Source organism: Anopheles stephensi, chromosome 2 (assembly GCF_013141755.1).
Source record: "Anopheles stephensi strain Indian chromosome 2, UCI_ANSTEP_V1.0, whole genome shotgun sequence".
In the NCBI taxonomy this organism is placed as follows: domain Eukaryota; kingdom Metazoa; phylum Arthropoda; class Insecta; order Diptera; family Culicidae; genus Anopheles; species Anopheles stephensi.
The window spans coordinates 72769528-72784917 of NC_050202.1; the positions used below are offsets into that span (position 1 = coordinate 72769528).

The 15390-nt window shown below is 45.4% G+C and overlaps 1 protein-coding gene across 8 annotated transcripts in view; it reads right to left on the minus strand.

Moving 5' to 3' along the window:
- LOC118506289 (protein eva-1-like) overlaps positions 1-13704 on the minus strand; it is a 95147-nt gene extending 81443 nt beyond the window's left edge. For 2 of the 8 annotated variants that reach the window (XM_036043221.1, XM_036043210.1), the window contains exon 1: positions 13320-13703. The gene's annotated coding sequence lies outside the window, so the exon portion shown is untranslated. Of the gene's footprint in view, positions 1-12929; positions 13249-13319 lie in introns of those variants that run through there. The other 6 variants (XM_036043218.1, XM_036043212.1, XM_036043211.1 and 3 more) reach the window with 6 other exon arrangements.
- Between the last annotated feature and the right edge of the window lie 1686 nt (positions 13705-15390).

Below are 15390 nucleotides of genomic sequence, written 5' to 3' on the forward strand. Positions count from 1 at the left end.
TTCTTCTTTAGAAATTATTCCACAATGATGCACTCCTGGCAGGAGAAAACCCAGGACACAGGCTGCATGTTTAGTTCAGAAAGGCAAACGGAGTTTTTAAAAGCACCACGAGAAGTGTGTTATTGTTTTAGTCTCTTTTTTATCGAAAATAATTATTAACAAGGAAAAAGTTCCTCAACAAAACGAGTATTTGGCGGAAACAGCCAGGAACCCGGAACATAATGATTGTCCAGAGGACAACGGCAAGCGCATTGCCATTTGCTCTGTGTTCTGTGTGTGATTACTTTTTACATGAATTTTTATAATAAATAATAACCTCCCATCAGCAGCAACGTGCTCGAATCGACCTACCCGAAACCATCTGCCACGCATAAACCTAACCATAATTTTCCGCCAATCGGTGATGAATACGTAATGAGTTACGCAGCAAGCAGCAGAGCCCGTTTTTTGATGGCTGCTTATCATTTATTGATTGACATTAATTAACCTGCCTCGGTACCGGTGTCCACACGGACACTCCTTCCCTTGCCGTCGCTTTTCCCCTAAGTGTGATGCAGTTTTAGTGGCGCTACAATCGAATACGCAGCACGGTAACGCAGCAGCTTCGAAGGCGCGTGTGGCGCTTACCAAAGTAAAACAAAACCCGCTGCGATACGGCGATTTGAAATGTTAATGACTGCAAATGACCAGCAGCAATGTGCAGCAGTGTAATTAAATTGTTATTAGACGCGCGGCCATGGTTGTAGCATTTGGGGTCGGTAAACATTTTTAGCTGATGATGTCGAGTGTGCCAGCGTGAAAATGTACAATGTAAATATATACAATGAAATGTTTGTTTTGCACACCATTAATTTAAAAAAGGGGGAGAAATTGAATTCTTAATCCAATCCGGCGAGTGTCCAATCCAATCGGGATGGAGAAAAACCACAAACAAATTTTTAGTATTGTTTCATGGATTAAAAAACTTCATTTGCATTGTTATACTGATACCTGATGCTGGTGTGTTTGCTTCGACTGATGAGGGTTTTCTCGGTTAATCAATATTTGCTATAAAATATTTCAATTTGAAAATAATTGTCATTGACTGTTCTGCAACGGCCAAGTGTCATTTCAAATGCAAATGGTTCTGAGCAATGTCTTGATCGAATAAAATAACTTGCCATTCACCGTCCTCGTGGAAAGCGAACTGCCTGTTTCAAAGCTTCAGACAGCCTTTTTTTCCTCGGCTTTACCATTTCCCAATTTTTCGATCCCAAGCCTCTGTGCCGCGAGCTGGCGAGCTTTCATCGCAAATAAAGATAATGTGGTGATGAGAACCTGACGTAAAACCAAACGACTTTGCGATCTCGACCCCGACAGCCCGAAGACAGCTCCCCCCCCCCCCCCCCCCCCCCCAAAGCCCAATCTGATCAGAACAAAAGGGAGAGCAAAATTCGCGAAAGGAAAACCCTCTTCGATATCATTTTTTTTTCTTTTTTAATGATACCGTCTCGTTTCTCGGTTTTAGGGGTGAAATGAACGTGAAAATCGTGCGTGACTTTGATGGTAACGAGAAATGAGATGCTTGCGAGCGTCTCCGCGTGTGTCCTTTTGGTGCCTTTGGATTGGTTTCCGAGCGCACCAAATTGGATAGTGACTCGCTCAGTCAGTTTGCTTTGGCATCTAAAGTTTTGGGATTTTATTTTTGCTATCTTTTATCTTGCGCTGTTTCCCTCCTCCGGAGCTGATAAGGATATCGGGCAACGCTGATAGCATCGGAAAGCGAAGCGTGGTCTAGTGGGAAATGCGTTATTCTATCCATGAAGCAGTAGCGTATGGACTTAAGAGGTGGAAAAACGTTTTCCAGCGAAATTGTATTTCAAATCTTCTGCGGGTCAGTGATCTTGTGAGCAAGGGGCAAATAAAAGTGAATTGATGCTCGGGGGTAAAAATCACGTAATAATTATTTGTTCTCTTTCAAATACAACTTTTCAAATAACTGCAATTTTATCCAACAATCTCTCAAAGTTGATAAAAAACTTAAAATAAAATAGATCGTAGATAAAATAGAAACAATAACCCAAATCCGCCATCTCCTGTTGGATGTGAATCTCCTTTATTGCAATCCCGTCGCGGCCAATCGACAGGCCTAAATGTACTTCCCGATCGGCCAAAACGCTTTAATCATGCCAGCAGATGCGATAGAACCCAACTGCACTCAAATTAAGCACAAAGGCTGACTTTAAAAGTTGATGAAAATTTGATTACTTTCAGAACTGATCATCACCTCGGCGATTTCGGCCGAGGCGCCCGCTTAATCCGCTTCCTTCGGCAAAAGGGAAATAAAATCCCAAAGCTTTGTCCGATTATCCGCCTGAGGTTACGGTTTGGGCTTTGCCCGACCGTGAATGAATCATATCCTTGATGATCTAAAGAACTCTCTTCCGCTTCTTCTGCTATCTATTTACATAGTGCCGGGATCGTCGTGGTGGTAAAGTTCGCTTCTGCTAAGATAAAAGATGACATTGATTGTGTACATTACTATTGAGGGTGACTTTTCCGGGCTGCTGTAATGGCAAGGGATTTTCTTGGAGGCCTTCGGTCTACGATGGATCAACACTTCAAGCGTCCTATTATTGCTCTCGAAGCGCGAGCTCCATTACAGCCAGCGTTGATCATGGCCTCCCGTCGGAAAAACTCATAATCCAGCACGGATCGGCGAGATTGCTACTGTGCCTGAGAACTGAGGAGCAGAACTAACAGTCGGACTAACCGAGTGACAAAGATAAAATAAAGTTCGAAGTCGGCCATGCTTCGCTAATTAAGTTAATTGCTGGCGTTTCTTCTTTTTTTCTGTGTTGCTCTCTTACTTTCATTTCTTCTAGTTCGCGAGCACTCGTTGCTGGGCCGTGTAATTGTCGAGTCTCTGTGCAGTGAGGATGGTGCTCGTCCTTTTGAATTCAATGATTCGACGGGTTCGTGACTCGTGCGCTCATGATCGAATCAAGGACATACTCACGTCCTTAAACTGCCCTGACGCTGAGGCGTTCTCCAAACTTCAACCAAAGTACTACATGACACGGAAATGTAATTTTGTTAATAGGCAACGAAGCGGCAGGGTCTCTCCACCATTTTTTTTGAATGTTTCTCCGGTCCGTGATGTGCCAGGCAACGAATTCGATGTCATGCAAAGTATGTTTGAAGTTCGTTTTTTTTTTTTTGGAGTGGGGTCAGAGCTTTGCCTTAGTTTTGTTTAATTTTATTGAAATGAAACAAGGCAGAACAAATGGTTGGAAGCGGGGAGAAAAAAACTCTATTACTTCCCATTTTCTCATCTGACTCATGCAAATTATTCGCTATGGTTAATTTGACTTATAGTTCATCATTGAAGCTACCAACGAACAATTATTCGGCACAGCTCGTAGCAAATAGTGCCTACGTGTTTGCGTTGAAGACTTGAGAGTGAGAGAGAGCGAGGAAAAAAAACCCGCCCCAAATCACTAAACCCAGCATAATTTCCAGCTTCTCGTATTGTTTACAAAGTGGTCTAAGGATTTAACTCATGATACAAAAAAAAAAATCTCTCTCCTCGAACGAACCCATCCCATTACAAACCATTAACATTCTGCGTTACTAATCTCTTCCGCACGATTTATCTCTGTGCCCGGTTCACTTTCGAATCGTTTCGCTGCCCGCCGCATTTGCGAGGGAATAAATTGTTGTGGCAAACGGCGTTGTGGCAAAACGGTTTTCAAAAGTCGCAAGTACAAAACTTAAAAAAATAGAAGCAACCCCGATCGTAAAAGACAGCTCGCACGCACAGACCAGAAAACCCTGACCGACCGGAACGTGCATAGCAAGCGAAATTGGCCAACAAATCCTTGAACCCCCAGGACACGAAAGGGACGAACGGTACTCCGGTCGCCGCGATCCTATCGCAGCTTTTCTCAGTTAATTTAAAAGGTTAATACTGAAAGCAAGTGTCCCTTTTGACTTCTAACGAAACGCCCGTCTGTCATCTTATTGTTTTCGGCTTCGTCTATCGCTCGCCAACTCGCTCCATCTCATCCACGCTTAACCAATGAGCCATGATCGAAGTCATGGCGTCCGACGTCTTGGGACGGTAGCCCAATGAAAAGAAACAAACAAACGCACTCACACACACACACGCTCACGTAAGGCTCACCCTTTGGGGAGTGTTTTAATCTTGCACTACATTCGTTCGTTCGTCTTTATCCGTTGAGCGAAACGGTGTTTCGTTCTGTATGAGGGATGAGACTCGCCAGACGGCTGTTGGGCGCTGTTCAGCGGCGACTCCTGCTGTCCAGTGTCATTGATCCACCGGTTTTAAAGTTAATTAAAACAGTTTAATTTATTCGAGAAACGTCTTGCAGCAAACGGTACCGCTAAAGGATAAAAAGAAGCCCCGGCGCATAAACTTCTTGCAGAGGGATCAGGCCGCTTGTCAGGACTGTGGGCGCCACCGAAACCGGATCCACCTTCGAAAGCGCAGGGCGAATAATGTGTCGCCCTCCTCCCCCTCGCCCTCGTTTTAGGTTGGTGTTCCTTTTTAACCTTCGTCACGTTTTTTGGCTGTGGGAAAATTTGAATTTCGAAGTAGCAAAAGCCAAAAACCGTCCCAGAATAAATGAATAGTACGGGGACGGGTTTCGGGACAATCGACCGAGGGAAAAGTAAACCAAAAATTGCTCGAGAAGAACGCAAGATCTTCGTCACTACCACACCAAGCCTTGTGGGAAGAACTCCAAGCAGCAGCAGCAGCAAGGCAAACGGCGTGATGAATCAGCTGGTTGCTTAAAACGGTAACGGATGGCAATCTTCCGAACCGGAAAGAAAAAGAACAAACGATTGGTTTTCCTACGGGTGACCGATCAAGATCTGCTACCAAACAAAAGGGGGATAATTTTTCTAAGGCCGCCCCGGTTCTTAACCTTAAGCATACTCTATCTGTCAATGTAACCTTTGTTTTTGTGTGTTTTCTTTCAGGTTTTTGCATATTTTACGCTGCATCAACTTTACAGGACAAGTTTCGGTTCGGAAAAATGACATGTTTCTTTTTTTGTTCGCCTTCCTCGTCTTCAACGATTTACTGCTCCCGTGGGAAAAAGTTTTCCCCACCCGATGGAAACCAGTACCGAAGAAGTGGGAGAGAGCGTGCGAGCGAAAAGACGATTAAGCACGTCAATTGATTTTCCTTCAAAGCGTGTGCAGTCAAGCATTATCATCAAGCGGAGAAGAGTGTGTGTGAGTGTAGCTTTTACCGCAGTAGCGGAGTAATGAAGCTTAAAGAAGCGCAACGTGGGAGCTGGGAAAATGTTACGCTTTTCAAAATAAATAAAAGCTTGCTTAAGCGAGTAACGAACGGTGGAACAATGACAGTGAGTGTCCACAGATCTTTAAAGACGACCTTCGAGTGAAAACTGCCCGATCATCGTTTTAGTTGTGTTTGAAGTTGATAAGGGGAAATTACGGCAAATTTAAGCTTCTAGCATCCAAAAGCCAAGGAAATGTTTAATCTGGATGAGAGCAGGTTTTGAACTGTGGAAATGGTTCTCTAACAGGCAAACTCTCAAACAAACCTTGGCTATCGAGTCGACAAATCGAATGGATCGGAATTATGGCTACGAGTTGCAGAACTCAACCTGTGATGATTTTGGTTCTAAAGTGTATACAAAATGTAAACAAAACCAACTGCAGCTTCAACCGATTTCATTTGTCTCGTGACTAACTATGAGATTGGAATACAATTTAATGAGCAGCTTAAAAAAATGGCTTTTTGCATCTTCAAACACACGAAATAATTTTAGCTCCGTTGGGAGCTCCGTCTTGGAGAATTTTTGTCAAACACTCGACCTTTGGTATGGTAATAAGGACTATTGTTTGATTCTATTTTGCTATAACATTTTTTTTTCAAAAATATGTTCATTGTGCTATCGGAATAGTGGAGTAGATAGACCGACAGGCAAAAATTGATAATTTGTCCAGTCAGCCCTATCACCTTCATCATCGCGATCCTTACGCATTCGATGCTACCCTAGTCTCTCCCGATGCCCGATGCTTCAGCCCTTAGCCCATTTGTACCCCGGGGAAAATAAATTGAGTACCAGCCACCGGATGCGGATGCTGATTTATTTTGCGTTCGTGACATTATGCCAAGGGCGGCGGAAGTACAACAAAAGAGTGATTCGCGCAATTTCGAACCCGGCTCCATAACGCGGAACGAGGAACCTTAAACTTTGCCGTCAATCGTCCCACTCCATAATAAAAAAGGGGTCACCGTGTCGTAGCGACACGGTCAAGGGTCAGCGTCAGGGTGACCGAAGGTGCTCACAGTGCTGTCTGTTCGCTTCCGGTTCCCGCCACCACGTTCGTCCTGTCACGCAGAACAACGAGCGGACATGCTTGAGCACGTTATGGTGGCGAAATTTATTCCCCGAACGTAGGCACTCTGCAATTCTAATGTTTTAAGCCATTAATGGGTCGGTCGTGCTGTTGGCGAGCGGATCCAGTGCGCCCTTCGGAAAATGAATGGTGGCGAATATTTTCTCCGAAATGCGCCATCCGTCTTCGTTCGGCTATCCGGTGGCGTACCGATATTCAAATTCATTAAAACTTGCCATGGGAATAGACGGCATTGTTTGCCAGCGAACGGGAGAGAATCTGGTGAATTCTTGGAAGTGGCGTTGCCGTTTGTTTAGTCTCTTCGGGACAGATAGAATTTGAAGCAGACAATGAAACAAAAATCTAGCCTTTTGTTGTTTTGCAAAAAGTCGGAGAGGTAGAATTGGGTGGTGGGAATGCATACCGGAGACATCGGATGACAGGAAACTGATAACGTACATAAGTAATGATTAATGCCAATACCATCGTTAATGGAAACCAATTAATGAAGTAAACAAATCGCTACTTCTGTTTTAATTAATGCTACTTGCAGTCGGGAAAAGGGTAAATAATTGATTGTCGATTATTTATAGAAATGCAACTGATCCTGCCCCACACGGTGTGCGCAACTATTTGCCTTTAATTATATTTAATCACTACATGTGAATCAATAAATGATTTCTTGGGTAAACTGTCCTAAAGAGCATTTTGTGCATATGTAATAAAATTTATTTAACAATTAGGCACTCACAAATGTCCCCGCAACACAATCCGCTTAAAGTAGCACCAACAAGACATAGGTTCAAAATTCTATGCCCGTCTAGCAGCTCATCTCTTCAAACACCCCCAAATGGCTCCGAAAACAAAAGGCTGCTCGGCTACCAAATTCCAATCCGGTCGAAAATGTGCTTATTCTACCATTGCTAAACATACACACACACCACGCGAGCTTCTTTGTTTGCTCAGGGAACGGAAATAGAACCAGTGTGTGTGTTTAACCTACCTTCAACTTAATCGTCAAGCGTGAAGCATTTCTTCACATTTTTATCACTGAACAAATGGAAGGGAAGCGCGAGTTGTATTTTCATTTTGCTAACGACGATTTTGGGTTAAAACGATCCAAATATATACCGTCGTGCCGTAACACAACAAAGCGGTCGCTGGCGCTTCGACACAAAACGATGAAGGAAAAATAACGCCAACAAAATGGCGCCACCTGACAACTCGTCGGCTCGACGGCAGGCCACTCCATCCTGCCCTGCAGGACGTTCCAGTAAAGGCGGCTTGAGCGCTAGACACAGCAGTTTAGGCATTTGTGTCACGGATAAGCCTATTGCCGAACAAGAAACATCAATCTAGCGCGTGGTGCTGCTGCTGGTGGAAAAAACCTCGTGCGTTCAGAACCGGCCGTACTGCTGTGGCCTGGTCGCTCCGGAGCGATTGCTACGTGTATCGGTGATGGTTGTGTGCCAAAGACAACATAAAAATGAAAATCCTGAAGACTACGACAAACGCCAGCACCATTCCACGTTGTCTGTGGCTGTGTGTATGTATGTGTGTGTTTGTGTGCATTTATGATGATTCCTCATATCTGGGACACTAACCTGGAAATCGCTTCCTGTACCTCGATCGAATCCACTCGCACTTCCACCAACCCCTTCCGTTTTGCCGTTCCATGGGGAACGAATGGCTAGACCCTTTTTCTACTATCGGATGCCAGCGCACCGTCCGGGTGTGGGTTGCCGAGTCTATCGGTGTCCTCGGTGTCCACGGTGTGGGATATCGAGCAGCGCCGTTGCAGCCCTAACAACAACAATATGCCCAGACAAGAGGTGGACCCGAACAATGGCGGCAGTCTTGGACGAAGACGTGAAATGAAACCGTTCCTTAACTGATCGCCCTCCGCACTCCGGCGCACACGATACGGACCGGCTGCCCGTGCTGGGCAGCTCAATGGCAGGTTTATGATGCTTGTATGAATAAAGATGCTGCTCTCGTTTGAAGCACAATAAAAGTCATTATTATCTGTATTCATATCGTTCTCAAGAGACCGACCTGTCACGGGCCCCGAGACACACTCGGCCCCCGGGAGGATCTATCAGCTCAATCGTTTTCAGTTTTCGGGAAGTCTGCGTCCACTGTTTGCGGTTCTGGTTTCTTCTGTCGGGCCCCGTCCGGAACTGGACGATTGAAGGCGATGGCTTCTTGGCTTGCTGCTGGCCATTGTGCAGCGCTGCACAGGCGAGAGACGCCATTAACTCGGCAGTATCTTGGGACCGGTAGGGTGAGACCACCAGCGGGAGAAGGCGCGTTTGGAATAGGGGCATTCCGAGAAGAAGCAAAACGAAAAATGTAGTGCAACTTCCCTGTCCTATAAAGGTTCCGAGTTTTTGCCGACCTTCCAAGAACAGGACGCCCTGTTAGCTGTTGCCGGTCGTGCCCATTCAAAGTGGTTAATGTTTAGAAAAGGAGTAGAGCAAAGCACCCCCATCGAACGATCCTTTTCGCTATTGTCAAACGGTCGGCGGCAAGTGTTGTAGGTCGAGGCGATAGAGAGTGAGAAACGATTCGACTTCGGGAACAATGCACTTGTAGGATCACCGCCGTATCTTGCGACAAGTCCCGCTCTGCTTCTGTATAGCTGCCCTGTTCGAAAATCAACACTGCCAAGCGATTGATCGACTTCGGTACGGGGTATATGCACGATTTATCGTCAATGACTGTTCGTACAGTCGAGGTAACAACAACAAACAAATGGCATAGTTCTGCTTTAAGCATTGCACAGCTACGACAGTGTCGATAGGCAGCAAAAACAAACAACTGATTTGCATGTTGTTTGGCTTTACGCTTCACCGTTTCGTACCGTTAAGCTGGAGAGTATGGCCGACACGGCATCCGCCTCTTCGTTCCGGTCGCTGTTGACAACGTGTGTGAGCTGACACAGCGGCACGTCGTCGGCACAGCGTCTTCCAAGGAATGTCCATTGAAAGCTGTTCATGTTGAAGATGCAGCTCGAATTGTTGTGCAAAATTCAAGTCTATGTTTTGTTTTTTTTTCTGTTGCTGCTTCGAGGTCTCCTTGTTCCGGAACCTCAGTACAGTAACATTCCTACACGGCTTACGGCTTAACATCCTGCAGGTAGTCAAACGAATGGTATCGGAGCACATCGAACCATCGAACCTGGTGGCCTGGTGTTCGGTGTTTGCTTGCAGCCCGAGGCTCGACAAGAATTTAATCTTGTCCGACTAAATGGATAATTCAGCAGATTTCGATCGAATGGTTCGATATGTTTGGAATTGTTTGAACAACAGAACCAAACCAACGCCACCGGAGGGATACATTTTCCCGGGCGATACGGTTGGAGGCCGGACAGGAACGTCCCGAGTGATGAGTCTCGACATTTCCCATCGGGCCGGTCAAGATTCAATGAAGCCCCCGGGGGAGGAGAGTTTCAGCCGGCGTTTGGGGGTGGCACACCGCAAAACTGTGTGCCGGGCAGGATTCTAAACCACAGATTCTTCAAGCGGACTTCTTCAACTCCATTACCGTTTCAATTAAAGTTTATGGTACGACTTACGGGCATCTTCAACAGTTGGTTTCCTTGTGGAGGCTCCGAGTTCCGGGCGGAAGAACAAAAGTTGTTTCGCTTATAACTGCACTGTGACGAGCGGAACATGCGGGATATGCGAGACGTGTTTGCAAAAGTTTTCTGCCAAGCTGTGCGTTGAGCCCGATCCTAACAAGATTTGAGAAAATGATCGAACCCATTTCAAACGGGGTTTGATCTATCTGGCCGTTTCGGAAAACTTCCTGCATTTGAGTTGAAAAATTAAAATATCTCGCCGGGGGATTGTTTAAGGTACAAATGGCTTCATTGTGCGGCACATGTGAGATGTAAAGTTGTAAAGCAAAGGATAGACAATCATCTTGTCGTTACTGTTGATAGCCACATCCTTGGTAGTCTTTGCCTTCGTGGACGATCAGAGTCATTCATATGACGCGTTGCTGAGGATTTAAGGTGAAGAGCAATTAACGTGATTTTTCGAAATATTTCACCAACAAGCTGACTTCAGATATTCAGACAGAATCGACAATGAATTGTTTCGAAGCAAATTCGATACAATTATTTTCATTCAAATATCTGCAAATCCTAAGAATTATTGTTCATTCGGATTGAATGAGCTGAACCGAATTACTGGCAAAGCTCGAAGCTGAATATTATCTAATCATGAGAAAGTTTACCGAATACTTGCTCCCAAGTACAGCGAAGGCGCTTTTATCCGCATATGCCTACAGGTATATGTATGTGCATATTTAACCACGTCTAACCGCACGTGCGCGGTTCCGTGGATCATGAGCGTGGGCTGGGGCTCGTCGGCGCTTAGAACAAAGTGAGTGAGGAGCAAAAATCATTCAAATCCCAACAAAACCAACCGCTGTCTAGACATCAAGTCAATCAAAGCAAATTTGCTTCAAGATGCTGCGGCCCTAGTGAACCGTTGCTCGTGCTCACTTCACGACGTATGACGGATGAAGGCAAGCGAAGAAACAAATTTTCTCCACCATCCTATGCCCAAGAATCTTGTCTGCTCGCACGTATATATTTGACAGTGGTGGAAAAGTGTAAGGTTTGCACAGGACGCGTACAGAACGCGTAAGGTATTGGAGCGTTTCTCATTGATCCGTATATTGCGGCTTCTCCTTGAGACACCTTCCCATACACACACACGCTGGCTGCAAAATGAAACCCATTAGCTGAAAGGATATGGGCCACCGTTTGGTTTGCGTTGGCGCCGTTCGGTCTTTCCAACTGTTCGGCGTACGTGTCGCTTCCTGCTACAGCATCATCATTATCATTCGCATCATGATCCTTCCACGTCATCAGAAATCGTCTACCGGGCTGTACGCCGGTGTCGGTGGAAGCATTTTTGCGCCATTACGGTTATCGTCGGCTTTACGAACTCCACTCTGCCTCCCCTTTTTCCACACTCACTCCTCCCTTACTTCAATGCTCCTCGTTATCCATTCCGGATCCGCTTATCCGGGTTGAGGTTAGCGATGGGCAAAAACGCCGGCACCCGAAAAAAGGTAAACTCAATTTTTCAGACCACCTTATCCGGCTCGTTTAAGGGGATGGAATATAAATATGGAATGTTTTTTTAATTACATTTATAATCAACATACGCATCCTTACTTTCGCAACAAAACACACCGTCTAGCAGAAAACTCCCCCAACCGACCAGGTTGGCAAGCCCCTTGGAGTTTTGGCTTTAAGCTAACCCAACTCGGTCGAAGATTATTCGGGCGAATAAGAAACCATACACGAGGCTATCCGTTTACAGCCGAACGATGTACGGTATTGTGATAAGGGTGTGTGATCAAAAAACGTCAATCTTAGCCGGTAACGATATCCGTTCCGTGCCTTGTCAAACAAGACGGTACGCGTGATTAAGAAGTAATTACGTTTTGATTAAATGCATGATATGATTTGTGCGTGGGATCGACCGACCGACCGACCGAGCACACTGTGTGTTTAAATATAATAAATATTTCAATTTTCCATCACAGCACGAAATGTTGTTTCGGTGGAAACAACTTTTACCGTTCACGGTGCGTTTCGATCACTTTGAAATACGTACCTATTTGAACGCGGAATGTAGGCGAAAGGCTTCCAATTGTGTGTGTGTGTGTGTTCGGTCGATCCAGCTGCGAGAGAATTCCTTTACAGAATTCTGAAATATTTGACGATTGCTTTCACTTTTATTGATGTATGTTTTTTTTTGCTCTTCGCTTGCTGGATACTGCTGCTCATTAGGTTCACAGTAGAACTCGCATTCTTTACACGCACCAACAACGCACATTGGCAATCAAATGCCACACCAGAACATCAAAGGAATCATGGTTTCAGGTGATGTTCACCAAATTCGTCACTTGATTTTAACCTGCGTAAATACCCCATAACTCTGCCTTCACTTACTGATGTTTGTCGTTGTGCTTATAAAGCCACACCGTACAATTACTGAGTTATAAAACTATTTCACTGTACTCCACATCACCTAAAGTAAAGATGCTCGGGGAACAGCTTCAACTCCCTTTCTGGCACCAAGACACACGATTGGCAATGCAACCACACATGGACTATTAACACTGATGATCTTCGCCTCGCCAGATGGACGCCCTTTCGCCTTTTGAAGTATTATAATCCAATTTCGGACGCGGATTCCATTATGCGGTCATTATGGGTGTTGTTTTTATTGACCCATCGGTCCCTGCGCGGGAAACCGAGCGCAAGCCCACACACGCACAGTTGGTGGATGTGAACCCATTTTGATTTCCCCCATCATCTCGACCACCCTCTCTCACACACACACACCATCCACCCCCCGTTGTGGCTTTTTGCGGGTGGGCGAAATCCTGCCCGCCGGGCAACACAATCAAACACGGGTCTCACGGACGCGGATCTGCGCAGACCACAATGTTACTGTGTGTGTGTGTGTGCACGTGGTTGTTGTTGTTGTTGTTGTGTTAACGAACCCAATTTTGTTTACCACAAAACTCGCCGTGTATCCGCAGGAAGGGATGGTTGATGAAAATTCACCTTTTTCCCCCCGGTTCCGGCGGTTCCGCGCGGTCAATCAAGGAAGGCCGGGGTAGCAGGGGCGACAAATGGCGGGAGGCTGAGGTGGAATTCCTTCTGCTTCATTTATTTTTAGCACACACTGCAAATATTCACGCGACTACGTTGTGTCTACGGCGGCTGTGATCGTGGCAGAAGTTGCAAAAGAACAACTAGCCTTCGGTTTGCTCTGTTTAGCAAACAAACACACACTCACACACATTAATCACTCGCACACACACACACACACACACGCACACTTTATGCTGACTGCTCCTCAACCAGAAATATAGGAAGGAAGGAATTTGTAAACATATCTTACATTAATTTTAATAAATATAAGCCCAGCATAACATCCACTGCAAATTTGATTTCCACACTCCAAGCACTGTTTGCCTTTGTCACACAGCACCACATAAATGTATCCTTGACAATGATCCCGCTGACTTTGATGTATTTCCTTTTTTTTACATCCACTCACGCTTAATGTACGCACGCTGTATTAGGGCACACGATCTGCACAAAGTGCGCGATCATCTCTCGCGTACCGTCAAACCAACTCCTCACACGTTCCCGTCCAACCGATTGTATCGTTACAGACTCTGTCGCACACACACACACACTCGCTCACGCTCACGACACTACCAAACACGTGTCCGACCGTCTCGAGGCGAACCGTCGTACGTTCACAGAAAGACTGACGCCGGTGCCGTTGAGATTCCTTCGCTGGCATCGCAATGCCTAGCTCAAATCACAGCAACATTGCAATCTCCGTTACCATGCGTTACCTGCCAAGAGCCCCGAAACGCGTAACGTACAGAGCGACCAACATTCCTGACTCTCTCGCACCATCTCTCTCTCTCTCGCTGGGTCCTGGTGGAAAACTCGGCGGACTGTTTTCCATTTTTATCCTTTTCTCGCTCTCTTGACTGCTCTCCGAAACTCTCACCCGCGAGCGATTCTTCACCGTTGAAGCACATGCATATTTTCGCATTTTCTCAACGTTCTCACCCTTGACGTGGTGGAGTGTTTTCGGGATGGCTTGTCGAGTACGGTAGAGTTCTTTTCCCCAAAGCAGCTGTGGGGAAAACCCCCCCTCCCCTCCGGTTTCTCACTCTCACAGTCTCACACCTGAGCACTGCTGGTGATGCTGTCGGTTTCGATGCTGCCAGCATCATGTGACAGCATCGTCAGGAAAAGCGCGCTCGTTCTCTCGCGCCCCATGGAGGGAAGGGGGGCTGGAGGGAAACATTTTGCACTCGCGGGAAACACGCTTTTCCGAATGCGCTTCAACTGTCATCGGCCCTTTCGCGTACGGCTAAGTGTGATTGTTTTCATTCGCTTTCCACTCGTTCTGTGCGGTACGGTGACAGTCCGGTTATGAGGGATAGCTTTTGTTTCCGGAACACTCTCACTCTCGCTCTTTCCGATTCCTTATCGCCGCCACACAGTGCCCAAAGAGGATGCAATCATTACACATACACACGGTTGAGTGATGGATGCACATGCACTTTTGAGTGTGGAAATTTTTGCACACCCCGCAGGGCGCAGAACGATAAAGTTTATGATGATAAGCGGGATTGGATTTAAACTGCACACGCCTGTGTGCACTACTCGTGAGCCGAGGCATCGATACGAAACGTTACAGTGTTTCGACAAAACAAAAAGATTATGCGCTATTAACGACGCTTATTGCTGCAAGCGGCTTTATTCATTTTATTATGGCCGTTTCCAGAAGCACAACACAGTCGGTGGTGATGATGCGTTTAATGCATGTTTGCTGTTGGATAATTAGTTGCTTGTTGTTGTTTTATTTTTATTGAGTGAAAAGGTTTAATCGAGTATGTTAAGAAAAAATTTGCCGTTAAAGTAAAAAGAAATCACAGGATAAGGGATATTCACTGATCGTGATCGGGTCTTATGGAAATAAATGCCATCTTAATAGTTCATTTTAATAGCAATAACTGAAGCGTCCTCCCAAGATTTTCAGCAACGATTTATAGAATATATTTGCTTAAATCAGCATAATATCACAATAAATACATCTTTAAATAAATTTCTAAAAATGGGACTTTATTTTGTTTTTCGACTACTGAAAGTCACTTTACTTAACTTCATCTAAAGAAAATAATAATAACAGAACCATTTAACAAACACAGTAGATGGTGAAGATAAACAAAGGATGTTTAAATTCATAACCCTGCTTAAAATGCGTCGAGTTCATCCTTTTAAATGAGCTCCAACTACCCACTTCGTAAACCAAATTCAAAAATTTCCAAAAGAAAATATGAAACGCAGTGAAAAATGAAGCGTTACTTACATCGGCAACAATATCGGCTTTTACTCTCTCATCACCATCTCATCGCTCTACTGGATCCCGCTGTCCGCACTAT